Source organism: Xenopus laevis, chromosome 2S (assembly GCF_017654675.1).
Source record: "Xenopus laevis strain J_2021 chromosome 2S, Xenopus_laevis_v10.1, whole genome shotgun sequence".
Lineage (NCBI taxonomy): Eukaryota > Metazoa > Chordata > Amphibia > Anura > Pipidae > Xenopus > Xenopus laevis.
Window position 1 is genome coordinate 94054953 of NC_054374.1, and position 14964 is coordinate 94069916.

Below are 14964 nucleotides of genomic sequence, written 5' to 3' on the forward strand. Positions count from 1 at the left end.
AGCAATGAATTACAGTTTACATTCATGGCAGCATATAAATCAGTGCATTCTATATCAGAATTGATCACCAGAACCAGAAAGTCTCAAAACATTGAATGGAGTTGCACAGTCCTAAAGCCATATTAGGTTTTGGGGTCAAGATGTTTTTTCCTCCTGTATATGCCTGGAAGTCTATACTAAAGCTCTGTAAGGGTTTAATTTGGGATGCTCTACTAGATATTCTTGGAGATTCAGCCTGAAGGTTAGGTAGCGAAAGATTTGGGGTGTGTGCTTATTATCTGTCATGGAGTCAAATATATATTTGGGTAAGTGCTTAATTGGTGTGCATAGAAGCCCCACAATTATTTTATTGTAGTGTGTGAGCTAAGGTCATGATGCTATACAAATTTTGTCCTTTGCAGTTGGGTTGTAATTTTTTTATTTTTTTTATTTTTATTGATTTGAAAACATATTCCAGTTCTTAAGCATGTTACATTATGACATTGCAACAGAATCACATTCATAGATAGATTAAATGAACATTCTATGCTCTACAGAAGATCCATAGATAAAACAAGGCCAGTCTTATCTTCAATACTTATATATATTTACTCTATCACCAAAGTAGACTGGCCCGTCCGCTGTCGTTGATAAATTTTAATAAGTTTCTGTCCACAGGATTGTATTTTTAAAGGATGGGATAAGGGAAAGAATAAGGGGGAGGGGATGCCAGTTTTAGTAAATCCATGTTAAGTCAAGTTAAGCTAAGAACTAAGTACTCAGTCAGCAATACATGATCAGCAATTTTTCAGAACCTGCAACCATTGCTTTATCTATTGTACTCAGTAGCTTGGATAAGATAACATCTTAAACAAAACTCAATCTATGTCATGGTCTGGCAGAGTTCCCAAGCGTGGCTCCTCCTAGTGATTTCCCCTTTGCATGACCTCCATATATTGAAGCCACAATCGCCAACTTGCCCAGTGGTTCTGTTTAGCTTTATGGGAATCAGCATGTAGATGCCCTCTACGTATGCATATTGCGTATGTCCTCCATTTCTGTGATCTACTCTGTTAAAATAGGTATCTGTATAGATTTCCATTTACAGGGAATCACAAGTTTTGCTGCATTCAGAGCATATTGGGTCAATGACCTTTTGTAGGAGGCAACTGAGTGCTAATGTAAGAGGATCACTGCTGGGTTCCTGTCGATCTGAATTTGTAATTCCGTATGGCAAACATCTAATATTTCTGTCCAAAACTTTTGTATTTCAATACATTCCCAGTATATGTGAAGTAGTGTCTCCTGTGAAAGGCCACATCGCCAGCATTTATCTGCAGTACCTGGAAAAAATTTGCTGAATTTGAAAGGTCTAATTGTAATTATTTTATAATTATTATCTTGGATTCTACAGCTTCTTTGTCCTTTAAATTACTTTTTGTATGAGAACAATTGTTTGTGATGAAAGAATCCCATATAGCGCTGAAATAACTGTGGTGACCGACACATATTCTCAAAGTTTGTATATAGTTGCTCCTCAATTTCAACATTAAAAAAAAGTGTGTTACAAATCTTAACTGGTATTTAAAATGTTCCATAAAAAGAGCTCCATTGTTTCTCTTAGTTGTTCCCATTGAGGGAGTACCACTGTAGGACATAAATGAAATATTTGCTGAACTTGTCCGTCTTGTCAATTGGCAAGATATCCCTTTCGTAAGAAGGGAGTAAAATTGGGATTATATATTAGAGGTGTGAGTAGAGAGTTCTTAGAAATCAATTTTGCTTTAAGTTTAATGATCTGTAATGTATACATTATAAGCGGATGTGACGATTTTTGGAATGTAGCCAGGGGAGCACTTCAAAGGTTGTGAAGTATATGTCTGCTCAATTGTTATCCAAGCTTTGTTTTGTTCAAAATACGTCCAATTTATGATACGCTGTAGTACACAGGCTTGCTGATATAATTGGAAGTTTGGTAACCCAATTCCTCCTTCATTTTTGGCACAATGTAAGGTCAGTTGATACATGGTTGTTTATTATTCCATATAAATTTGAGCACCATGCTATTCAAAACCTTGAAGAAGTCTGTTGGTGGTTTTAGGGGAAGAGTCTGAAAGATGTACAGTAACCTTGGGAGAACGTTCATTTAAGAGGCCAAACCATGACAACGGCTTTCCAGACAATGTATTAATATCCTTTTTAATCTCCTGAAGTAATGCCAGGTAGTTTATGTTTGCCCACTCTTTATAATTCGCAGTTAGAGAAAAACCTAGGTAAGTCAGTGTATCTTTGGTCCACTTAAAAGAGAATTTAACCTTTAGGCCATTTACTAATGAGTGAGGAAAACCTACGTTGAGGGCGCTAGATTTATTGTAGTTTATCTTAAAATCGCTCAAAGAGCTATAGGAATTTATTTCTTCTATGAGATTGGGTATAGTAGTTACTGGCTGGGTAAGTGTAAAAAGTAAATCATCTGCGTAAGCGCAGATCTTATGTTGGATACACCTTGGATGTTGGGATTATGGTGAATATTAGAAAGAAGTGGTTCCAAAGCCAGAACAAACAAGAGTGGGGATAGCGGGCACCCCTGTCTAGTGCCATTCTGTAGTGTTATATGTTCTGATAAGGAATTATTTATTTTGAGTCTAGCTGTGGGGTTGGTATATAAAGAAGCAATCCAGTTAAGGGTGTTTGGACCTATACCAATATAGCTGAGGCAATGAAACATAAAGTCCCATCTTTCTCTATCAAATGCCTTTTTGCTGTCTGTCGATAGCAGCAAGATGGGAGTTCGACTTCAGAACTTTATTGAGGTTGTCTCTGGCTTCTCTGCGAGGAAGAAAGCCTCCTTGATCCCCATGTATTATCTGGGATAATCCCGGTTTCATACGTGAAGCCAGAATATAATCTTAAAATTTCATATCATTATTAATTAATGATATTGCTTTGTAGCTTGATGGTGAAATAGGATCTTTCCCTTTTTTTAAAATTAGACTAATGTGAGCTTCCAGTGTAGGTGGGGACCATAAATGTCCTTTTTTTATTTCATTAAAAGCCCTAACAAAGGGGATTGTTACATGTGGTTTTATGGCTTTAAAAAAACCTGTTGAGAGGCCATCGGGGCCTGGACATTTTCCGTGTTGGAGAGAGTTTTAGTACTCTGGATCACCCCACTTCAAATAGTTTATATATTGGGCTTCCGTGGTTTTAGAGAGATTTGATATAGTCTTTTATAAAAATCTGTCAATGTCTCATGTATATCTTTAGGGGAATTGGAAACCTGTCCATCATTTTAAAGATATGGTTTTTTTTGTTCTTTGGCTTTTAACATTCTAGCTAACATCTTGCCGCTTTTATTCCCATGATCGTAAAACATTTTTTTAAGTAAGAAGGTGAATCTATCTGTTTCTTTCTGTAAGAGAGATTTGAGTTCCTGTTTAGCTAGCGTTAGTTCTAATAGAGTTTGTGGCGCTGGTGAGGTTTTATGTGCCAGGTCTAATTGTTGAATTTTAAATAAAAGATCTCGTTTCTGTTTTTCTCTATTTTCCTTTAATTTGCGCCCTTTTGTATAATAATGGCTCTTATAAAACACATAAGCTTCCCATTCGAAAATTGTGTTATTGGCTGTATTAGTAAAAATTCTTTAGTTGCTTTAGTTACATTTTCGAATATATCCGAATATTTCAAAAGGCTATCATTTAATTTCCATGTGTAATGTCTAACTTCAGAGGTCTTCAAGAACATATCTAAATATACTAGTGCGTGGTCCAACAATGATATAGAACCTATCTCTACTTTTTTTGTCCAAGGATTTGTGTGATAAAAAGATACTCAATCCTGTTGTATATGTTATGACAGTGTGAGAAATGTGTATAATCTTTATCTTGAGGGAGAAGAGTTCTTCATGTGCCAATCCCCTGGAGTGCCTGTTTTTGCTGTTTAATGTTTCTAATTTGCTTAAATGGGAGAGAGGTAGTACCAGAGGAACAGTGTTAAAGTCACCTCTTGCAATTATTGTTCCTTCTGTGAAAGTCAGAAGGGTATCATGGATTTATCTATGGCGTATCTTCTTGTTAGGAAGATATATTGAGGCAAAAGAATAATTGCAAGATTTTAAAATTCCTTTAAGAAAAATATAGTTGCCTTGTGGATCAGCTTTGGGGTGTATTATCTCTAATGGTAAATTGTTGGCTATAATAATTGCAGTACCTCTAACTTTTGTTGGTTGTGGGGTGCTATGTATGAATTTAGAGTAATGTCTATCAAACCATCTTGGTATATGATTAGTTTTATAGTGTGTCTCCTGGACCAGTGCAACGTGAACTTTTTTTGTTTTTAGTTCTTGTAACAAAGCTCTCCTTTTTCAAGGTGAGTTAATTCTGTTTTCATTGATCCAGCAGACCATCAAATTTGTATTAGTTGCTAATATCGTTTGCTTTTGTCTTATCCTGTTGTTCATGTTTTGTCTTGAGTAATAAAGTAATAGAATTCCAAGGGTAGTAGGGGGGGATGAATAAAATGATGTGATATGAAAGAAATATGCTATAAACCTGGGAGAGGATAGGTTGGGAAAGAACAAGGGAAAAAAACCCACTAAAGGATCCAATGTGGTATGTGGAGTTGCCTCCACTGGGGGGTGACTAGGTGTAACTTTCAAATCCTTCAGGGCCTCTGTCCTGTCGACCCAGGACATGTGGCATGCTGCTGTCTGACGTGGTTGTCATGGGGTGTCAGATTGACCCTTTGGAGAGTATTTTAAGAGCCAAGCATTGAGAGTCAATTGTCCCACAATAAGAAGATGTCAAGTGATGGATTCAGAACCGTTTAACCATGAATAATTAACATTGTCTTAAGAGGAAATCGTAAGTCTTTCACATTATCTTAAGGATAAACCGTAAATGACTAGCCTTTTCTCAGGGAAAAGAAGAGAAAAAAAAGGGGGGGGGAGAAGGTCCCCTCTAAGTGCTTTTCTATGTTTAGCTGTGTAGCATCTTAAGCTTTGTTGTTATATTTGTACCTCTATGACCTCATACGTAAAGCAAAACCACGAAATAGTGCAAGTTCAAATACAATGAGGTAGTTTATTGTGTCCAAAATACAAGACAATAGGTTTTGCCTGGGGAAACAGTCGTGTGTCACCTGGGTGGTACCTGAATGCTTTCCAAGGATACTCCCATATAACATAAGTTTATATACCCATTTTGATGTCATAGATGGGGGTGATAACAAATGTGAGTATGCCAATACCATACATAGTCTGACTCCTCCTTGTACAATTAATGTCTAAATGATTTACTTAGTCTTACATGTTAACAAAGGAATGTGGTAACATACTGTGCCTAGCTCCAACGGCCCACAGCCTCACAATCAGCTATCGGCTAACCAAGGCCATTGTGGTATTTCAAGTAATTTGAGCAGCACTTCAGCAAGAAGGGGCCCCAACAGACAGACTGGCGTTATGCTGACACTCTGGAATTTAAGAAACAGAGTGATGATCTTTTGTTTGTATGGCCTAGTATAAGCTATATGATTGACCATTGTCCACAGTAGACCATTAGTCCATCCTGCCTTGGGCCTTATAGCGTTATGGCGTCGTAGAGGGCGGGGGTGACAAATATCAACCCTCTGACAATAGCCATTCGTCCGTCATAGGAATTGGACCGTTCCCGATATATTTTTATAATAACATCTTCTCAAGCCCATGACCTGTAACTTTAAAATATAGGCTGTACACATATGGTTGACCTTAACTAACCTATTTATAACATTACAGTGACAGATGTAATCCTTAAAAATTATGGGTAGTTATTTCTATACGCCTATTGTCATGGTAAGATTCTTAAGATGGTCCAAAAAAAAACACAATTTTTTTCCTCCTTTCTTTTTTTTCCTTTTTTCCTCCCCCCCCCTTTTTCTCTTTCTCTTTTTCAAGCCTATTTGACCTGTTTATAACTGGTATAAAATACAAATTTTAGGTAGGTAGTTCTTTACCCTTATATCCATGATGATATTCGTATCTTAAGAGCTAGTAGGGAAAAAAAAAACCCATAACATAGTAATAACAATTAATGTCCTGAGAGACCACTGATACAACTATACTCATAAAACTGTATAAACTTTTAAAAGAAAAGAAAAAACCAAAGACATAATTACTTGCTTTTGATTGGTAAACTGCACCGAAAGTCCTTGTAGGTGGTCTTATTTGTACTTGAACAACGTAAAACAGGCTTAATATCTGGAATTAAGCCAAAACTTTAAAACGTATCCACTCCATGGATATTGTGCCTGTAAAGAGTGGTAGTCCTCTTATCTGGGACAAACTGTTGTTTGCTTCAAGGTGATTTTGTTCTGTGGGGTATTTGGTAGTTGAGTAGGAGATTGAGCATTAAGCCTTTTCCTCCATTGCCTGGAGGGGGTGAAGTCCCTCCTAAGAGTTGGGGTGCTAGGAATTTCTGCTGGTTGAGCTGTGGGAGCTTCCTCTGGTGGTCCCAGAATGTAATTTCGCATTCAGATATTTCTGGGATCGGTATATCTAATTGCTGACAGAAGTTGGATATTTCCATAGGGTATCGTAAGGCGAATGTCTTGCCATTTTTGTGTGCTAGTAAAGCAAAAGGAAATCCCCATTTATTTGAGATATTACCTTCTCTTAAAGCCAGAGTTAGCGGTCATAGCAAATGTCTCTGCGTGATGGTAGAAACCGCTAGGTCTTGGTATAGATGTAGAATGCTATCCTCATAGTGTATAGTGTTGCGTGCCTTTTGTAGGATCTGTTTCTTAATTTCAAATCGGGCTAAGCAGCATAAAACATCACAAGGAAAATTGCCTCTCTGCATTCCCACTCTATGTATTCTTTCAATAGGTATTTGTGGGGTTCCCAAGTCATCTAGTAACTCAGAGAATAGTTTAACTGCTAGATCCCATAATTCCTCACTTAGCACATTTTCAGGAATGCCAGGAATGCTTATATTACAACGCCGACTCCTATTCTCCAAGTCTTCTGTGTGCTGTCTTAAATCCAGAATAGTCTGGTCATGTTTTTGTAAGGTTTTTGCCTGGGCTTGCATGTCTTCCAAATGCTCTAAAGAGTCACGAACATTTGTTAATTCTTGTGTTAGAGTAGCCGTTTCAGCAAAGATTGTCTGTTTAAGATCTGAGCCATACTTTTGTAACACTTATTTGGCTGTATAGCACACAAATAGTTAAAGAAAGTCCCGCTAAGGTATGCGCATGAGTTACACGTGACCTACACTACAGGGCAGGGCCTTCGCCAAGTGGAAGCTTTCCCTTTAAGAGGTAGTAGAACTACACAACACAGGCAGGTTAAGTGATATAAAAGATAGAATGGACGCCAGGAGTTTCGTGGTGAAAAAAAAGTTGGATGTTTATTATGCCTAAAGCAAACGACCACAGGTTTACTCTCGTATGAGTGGAGGTGATAGTAGTCGATAACACAGCAGGATGGTAATGTACAAGCAGATCACACAGGAACAACAAGATGGTTATCACTCATGGAGAAATCAATAGTCAAGTGTACATCAATTCCCATTTGACTGACGTTGCCAGTGAGGGGATCGGGATCAATCAGGTAGGGTACAGGCAGTCCTCTGCTAACCTAGATACCTATCAACTGAGTTCCCTGCTCTAAAGGGAAACAGGCCTTGTGGGAAGCTACTCCCTGCTATCAATCCTCGATGGAGCAACAACTGCTCTTGCTGAGTAATCCTCTCTGTCTTACTCTCTCTAGAGAGCCTATAACAAGAACTAGTCTGTGCTGACTTATCCCTCATTCATGGGTTGCCTGGTCCCGACTTAGATCTCCAAAGGTACAGGTCCCTTTGGGGTAAATGGCTTTACTGGGGCCTTGGTGCCTAGCAGCATAGCACCAGGAGCCAGAGAGGAAGAGGCCACTCCCTGCATAACACTATATAGCAGTGTGGCAGTGGAGTGTCATTACACTCTTTGACTAATAGATGTAGTTGTTACACTTTACTGTCATAAAGGCTTGTGCCCAATAACAAAAGCTATAAGAAACTACAAGAAAGCTAGGGGATTAACTCTATAGGGACTAGCAGAACCTATAGGTCCCTACACTTTTTAAATCCATTTTATTTGGCATTTACGATAAAATATTGAGGATCCCCTCTAGATTATTACCAGCTTCTGGCGCTGTATCTGAGGTTGCGCATTGATCAGAGTTTTCACCAGGCCATGTTGACTCCAACTTGTGGTTCCATTGATTCCTATGACTGCAGAACAAATTGCTTGATCCTGGTAGAGGAAGTAGAATCTTTTTGCTTGGAGGTGCAAGCTGGTGTTGTCAGCTTGTTGTGTTTCCCCATCGTCGATCACTGGTCAGAATTTAGCTTAATAACAGGCCGACAAGACAAAGCTCAGGAGATGTGCGTCCTACTCCATCTCCATGCGGCCACCGGTGGTTGCAATTTTTATATGTAAAAATATCTGGTGCTAAAACACAACACATAGTAACATAGTAAGTTAGGTTAGTAAGTTCAACCTTTTAGGTCTATATATAATCTGCCTAACTGCTGGTTGATTCAGAGGAAGGCAAAAACCCAATTTAAAGCCTCTCCAATTTGCCTCAAAGGGGGAAAAAATTTCTTCCTAACTCCAAATTGGTTAGTCCCTGGATCAACTTGTACTATTAGCTATCTTTCATAACCCTGTATTCCCTCCCTTTATAAAACATCATCCAACCCCTACCTAATGTATCAGTCATCATGAGGGAGAGAATCTTAGGGAGAGAATTCCACATCTTCACAGCTCTCTAATTCAATCATGTCCCGTTTAAGCACTGAAGACCAAAATTGTACATCATATTCTATATGGGGCCTTACCAGCGCTCTGTAAAGACCTTGTTTTACCTTGCAACTCTTGACTGGCAGTGCTTGCTGCAGCCAGGTTTATTTTATACAAGGACTTCAAGTTAAAGTTCCACTATGGATTTGCCTAGTGCAGTCCCATTCAGGGTATAATTGGCTTGCATATTTTTACATCCCAGGTGCATGACTTTACATTTATCGACATTGAATCTCATCTGCCACTTAGCTGCCCAGATTGCCAGTTTCTATGGATCCTACTGCAAAGATGCTACATCCTGGATGAAATTAATTGGGCTGCATAGTTTTGTGTCATCTGCAAATTTGTCTGACATCACCTATCCTTCAAAAAGCCATGCTGATTACTGCTCATAATGACATTCACCAAGACAAAAATTTGAATGTGATCCCTTAACAAGCTTTCAGATAATTTGTCTACCAGGGATGTCAAACTATATTTGCCAGGTTAAGATTGTAATCCCTTTTTAAAATAGGAATTACATCAGCTTTCCTCCAATCCAGAGGTACCATACCAGAGAAAAAAGAGTCTGAGAAAATAAGATATAGAGGCCTAATAGAGGTCTAAAACTGAACGAAGCTCTCTTAGTATTCAAGGTTGTATTCCATCTGGCCCTGGTGCCTTGTTCACATTCATTTTTAGTAAAGCTTTATGAACAATATCCTGAGTCAGCCACTGACTAGTTTGAGATGAGCCAACAGTGCAACTATAAGGTGGATTTTTGGGGTATATTTATCAAAGAGTGAAGTTAGAGATCACCACAGTTCGCTAGAGTGAAATTCCCGCCATTCTCCATTCATTTTTATGGGATTTTGAAAGGCGTATTTGTTATGTTTTGGTAGCCGAGGATGAGAGTATAACAGTGCTTTATTAGCAGGCTCATGCAGCCATTACACAACAGTAAGCAACTCTAACACCACAAGCTGTATAGAAAGTATGCACAGTATAAGTCTTGAGCACAGTGACATCTACAGGCCATTTGTATAAACACCACATATCCCCCCTATAGTAGGAAAGTATTTGGACAAAACAGCAACAATTAAACAGTATGCATTTTAAAACAATATTATAGATTCTTCACATCACAAAGTCCTTGGTCCATGCAGGTAGTAGCAGGTAGTTCTGATTCTCTCAGTATGCCTTATAGGTTCACTTTCTTCAGGCATATTGAAGTTGACATCAGGAGTAGGAAATGTCCTTCATCAAATGGAGCTTCTCCAAAGTCATATCTAACAGGAGCAAAATGACATGCATTCTATATGTGTCCATCAGACAGTTCATAAGTATATGGTCCTCGCTGGTGTCTCACTTCAAGTGGTGTAGTAAATTTAGATTGTCATTGTTTCAGTATTCCTGGTTTCTTAATTCTGACTAAAGATCCAAGCTGAAAGTGTACTTCTCTGGCACCATGTTTTCTGTTAGTATAAGCCTTGCATTTGGCTTGTTGACGTTTCACAATGTCAGCAATAAATGATTTTGTAGGAACTCTGTTGTAAATAATTTCCAAGATTTCCCAGTAAGATTTGCTGTCTGTAGTGTTTCTTTCAGACTTCTGTTGAATCGCTCGATTTCTCCATTTTCTTGTGGGTAATACACTGAAGATTTCCTATGCCAATATTCCTCTCTCTCAGAAAGGATTCAAACTCAGATGAGACAAACTGTGGGCCGTTGTCTGATATTAACTCCTTTGGATTACCTTCTCTGTTGAAGACTGTAGATAGAAATGTTATTACTGTAGCTGATGTTATATGAGAAACAAATGATTTTTCAGGCCATTTACTGCAATAGTCTATCAAGGTTATAGCAAATCTACAATCTATAGGAGCATCTGTAAAAGGACCCACAATATCAATAGCAAGTTTTTCCCATTCTAAATTAGAAAATGGTACTGGTTTTACATCTGGTCTCAACTTAACTTTGTGTACAAAGTTCTTTGCACAGACCAGTGAAGTGTTGCTTTGTGGTGAAATTTTCGACACTGACTGTGTGACAGGCACTGGCGCTGTAGTAATGAGACCATCAACTAATTGTAGGTTTAATGCAGCAAAGAGATCCCTTCCAAGTATAGCAATAACCTTATTCACAATGTAAAAGTCACATTTTGCAGTATTTGATTCAAATTGTACAGTCACTGGCAATCAACCAAGCACAGGGATTGGATCCTGTAAGAAACTGACCAGTCTCAGGGCAGGTGCAACAAGCGGATCTTTTGCAAAGTATTTCAAGAAAATATCCTTTGGCAGTATAAAAACAGCTGAACCTGTATCAAGCATCAGGTTAATGGAATGTCCCTTGTCAGCAAAAGCAGTATTGACACTGACAGTGCATATAAACTTGTCTGGAATAAATGTACCAGCTTTATCCACACTTAATGGGCTGGGGAAGACCCAGCGGTCTTGGTACACATAGGTACCAATGACAAAGTTAGAGGAGGTGGTGAAGTCCTCAAAAATTATTTTAAAAAACTAGGTGCAAAGCTGAGGGCGAGGAATTCCAAGGTAATTTTCTCAGAGATATTACCTGAGCCACGAGCAACACTAAGGAGACAGCGGGAGCGTAGGGAGATTAATGCGTGGCTGAAAGATTGGTGTAGGGAGGAGGGTTTTGGGTTTTTGGAGAACTGGGCTGATTTTTCAGTCGGCTACAGGCTCTTTGCTAGGGATGGGCTGCACCTCAATGATGATGGGGCAGCTGTTTTGGGAGAGAAGATGGCTAGATGGTTGAAGGAGATTTTAAACTAGGTGTGGGGGGGAGGGTTCAGTAAAAGATTCAGTGGAAGACAGGTTAGATGAGATAGTGGGCAAAGAAAGGGAAAATGGGGGAGGAGATTTGGCTGGGGATACTGTTAAGGATAGGGAGGACCACATGTCATATGTTCAACATGGTACCAGTATTAAATGTATGTTTACAAATGCAAGAAGTCTGACTGGTAAAATGGGAGAGCTGGAGCTGCTGGTGTTGGAAGGAAAATATGATGTGATTGGTGTGGCCGAAACATGGCTGAATGAGTCGCATGACTGGGCAGTAAATATCAGTGACTATACTTTGTTTCGGAGGGATAGAGGCAATAGAAAAGGAGGAGGGGTATGTCTGTATGTTAGGCAGGATTTAAAAGCTCATATAAAGGAGGAGGTTATGTTAGAAAATGAGGGGGCAGAGGTCGTATGGGTGGAGTTCTTCACCAATTGTAAAGAATCCAGCAAATTAATTGTAGGCGTATGCTATAGACCCCCTAATGTAAGTGAGGAGGAAGAGACAAAGCTCCTAATGCAAATAGAAAAGGCTGCTAGTTTAGGTAAAGTAATGATAATGGGGGATTTTAATTACCCAGATATTGACTGGAGCAACGGTACTGCCAGATCAGTTAATGGGAACAAGTTTATAAACTTATTGCATGACAATTTTTTAGCACAGGTTGTTGAGGAGCCTACCAGAAAAAATGCTATTCTTGATTTAGTGATCTCAAATGACCCAGAACTTATAGCAAATGTGCAAGTCATTGAACCCCTGGGTAATAGTGACCATAATGTTATATCTTTTAATGTCTGGTGCAAAAAACAAAAATATACTGGGGCAACAAAAACCATGAATTTTGGAAAAGCTAATTTTAGTGCCTTGAGGGCTGCCCTACAGAGCATTGATTGGGGCATTAGGTTTTCAGCTAAAAACACAGAACAGAAATGGTTGTCCTTTAAAATGATATTAAATCATTACTGTTCTCAATTTATTCCCTTAAGGACTAAACGTAGAAGCTCTAAGAATCATCCTGTGTGGCTTAATACAGAAGTAAAGAAGTTAATGGGAAAGAAGAGAAAGGCATTTAAAAACTACAAATCTGTAGGGACAGAAGCTGCATTTAATAAATATATTAATAGTAAAAAGATGCAGGTTGAGAGTGTTGCTCCCTTAAATAATGGTACCAGTATGGTTGTAACAGATACAGATAAGGCAAATGTGTTAAATCAGTTCTTTTCTTCAGTGTATACAATAGAGGAGTCTGGGTTCACAGGCTCACTTAATAACTGCACGAATGGTTCAGCTCAATCTAGTCAGTGGCTGACTCAGGATATGATTCAAAAAGCTTTAATACAAATTAATGTAAACAAGGCTCCAGGGCCTGATGGCATACACCCCCAGGTTCTAAGAGAGCTTAGTTCAGTTTTAGACCAGCCCTTATTTCTGATTTTCTCAGATTCACTGTCATCTGGTATGGTGCCTATGGATTGGAGAAAAGCTGATGTTATTCCAATATTTAAAAAGGGATTACGATCTCAGCCTGGCAATTATAGGCCAGTAAGCTTGACATCTGTGGTGGGCAAATTATTTGAAGGCTTGTTAAGGGATCACATTCAAAATTTTGTCCTAAGGAATGGCATTATGAGCAACAATCAGCATGGCTTTATGAAGGATAGGTCATGTCAGACGAATTTGATTGCATTTTATGATGTGGTAAGTAAGATTCTGGACAGTGGGGGGGCAGTAGATGTGATCTATTTGGATTTTGCCAAAGCGTTTGATTCTGTGCCCCACAAACGACTTTATAAACTAAGGTCTATTGGGCTTAATGAAGTCGTTTGCACGTGGATAGGAAACTGGCTACAGGATCGGGTACAGAGGGTGTTTGTTAATGGGACATTCTCTACTTGGAGTAAGGTTCATAGTGGGGTCCCCCAGGGCTCAGTATTGGGTCCACTTTTATTTAACTTGTTCATTAATGACTTAGAGGAGGGTGTTGTAAGTAATGTATCGGTGTTTGCAGATGACACAAAATTATCCAGCCCAATTAATTCCATCCAGGATGTGGCATCCTTGCAACATGATCTTGACAAACTGGCAATCTGGGCAGCTAAGTGGCAAATGAGATTCGATGTTGATAAATGTAAAGTCATGCACCTGGGATGTAAAAATATCCAAGCCACTTATACCCTTAATGGGACTGCACTAGGCAAATCCATTATGGAAAAGGACCTTGGAGTCCTTGTAGATGATAAACTTGGCTGTAGCAAGCAATGCCAGTTGGCAGCATCAAGGGCAAATAAGGTCTTGAGCTGTATTAAAAGGGGCATAGAGTCAAGGGAGGAGGGGGTCATTCTTCCACTGTATAGAGCACTTGTAAGGCCCCATCGAGAATATGCCGTACAGTTTTGGTCTCCATCACTCAAACAGGACACTATTGAATTAGAGACGGTACAGAGAAGGGCAACTAAGCTGGTAAAAGGTATTGAAAATCTTAGCTATGAGGAAAGACTGGCCAAATTGGGGATGTTCACGCTGGAGAAGAGGCGCTTAAGGGGTGATATGATGACTATGTATAAATATATAAGGGGATCATTTAATAATCTCTCTAATGCTTTATTTACCAGTAGGTCTTTCCAGCTGACACAAGGTCACCCATTCCGATTAGAAGAAAAGAGGTTCTGCCTAAATATTCGGAAGGGGTTTTTTACAGTGAGAGCTGTGAAGATGTGGAATTCTCTCCCTGAATCAGTTGTACAGGCTGATACATTAGATAGCTTTAAGAAGGGGTTGGATAGCTTTTTAGCAAGTGAGGGAATACAGAGTTATGGGAAATAGCTCATAGTCCAAGTTGATCCAGGGACTAGTCCGATTGCCATTTTGGAGTCAGGAAGGAATTTTTCCCCCTCTGAGGCAAATTGGAGAGGCTTCAGATGGGTTTTTTGCCTTCCTCTGGATCAACTGGCAGATAGGTAGTTAAAAAAAAAAGGTTGAACTTGATGGACATGTGTCTTTTTTCAACCTTACTATGTTACTATGTTACTATGTAATACTGTGAAATTTCATGAACATCTTTAGCATAACTACGGCAGATCTTAGCAAAATGTCCTACTTTTTTGCATTTGTGGCACTGTACAGCTTTTGCAGGACATGTAACATGATTTGCAGTGTGTTGTGTTGAACCACAGTGAAAGCAGTATTTTTTATTTGTATTTTCTGCACGGTTTTGCAGTGTAGGTAAATCCCTTTCCTTAGCACTGTATTTTGCCTGTGACTGTGCATTATTAGGCCACAGTATTGAATTCACAATCTGTACATTCCCAGCAGTTCCCTGACTGAGAGTTTTAGCCTATGCCACTGCTGTTTCAATTTGGCTAGCAACTGTAATTG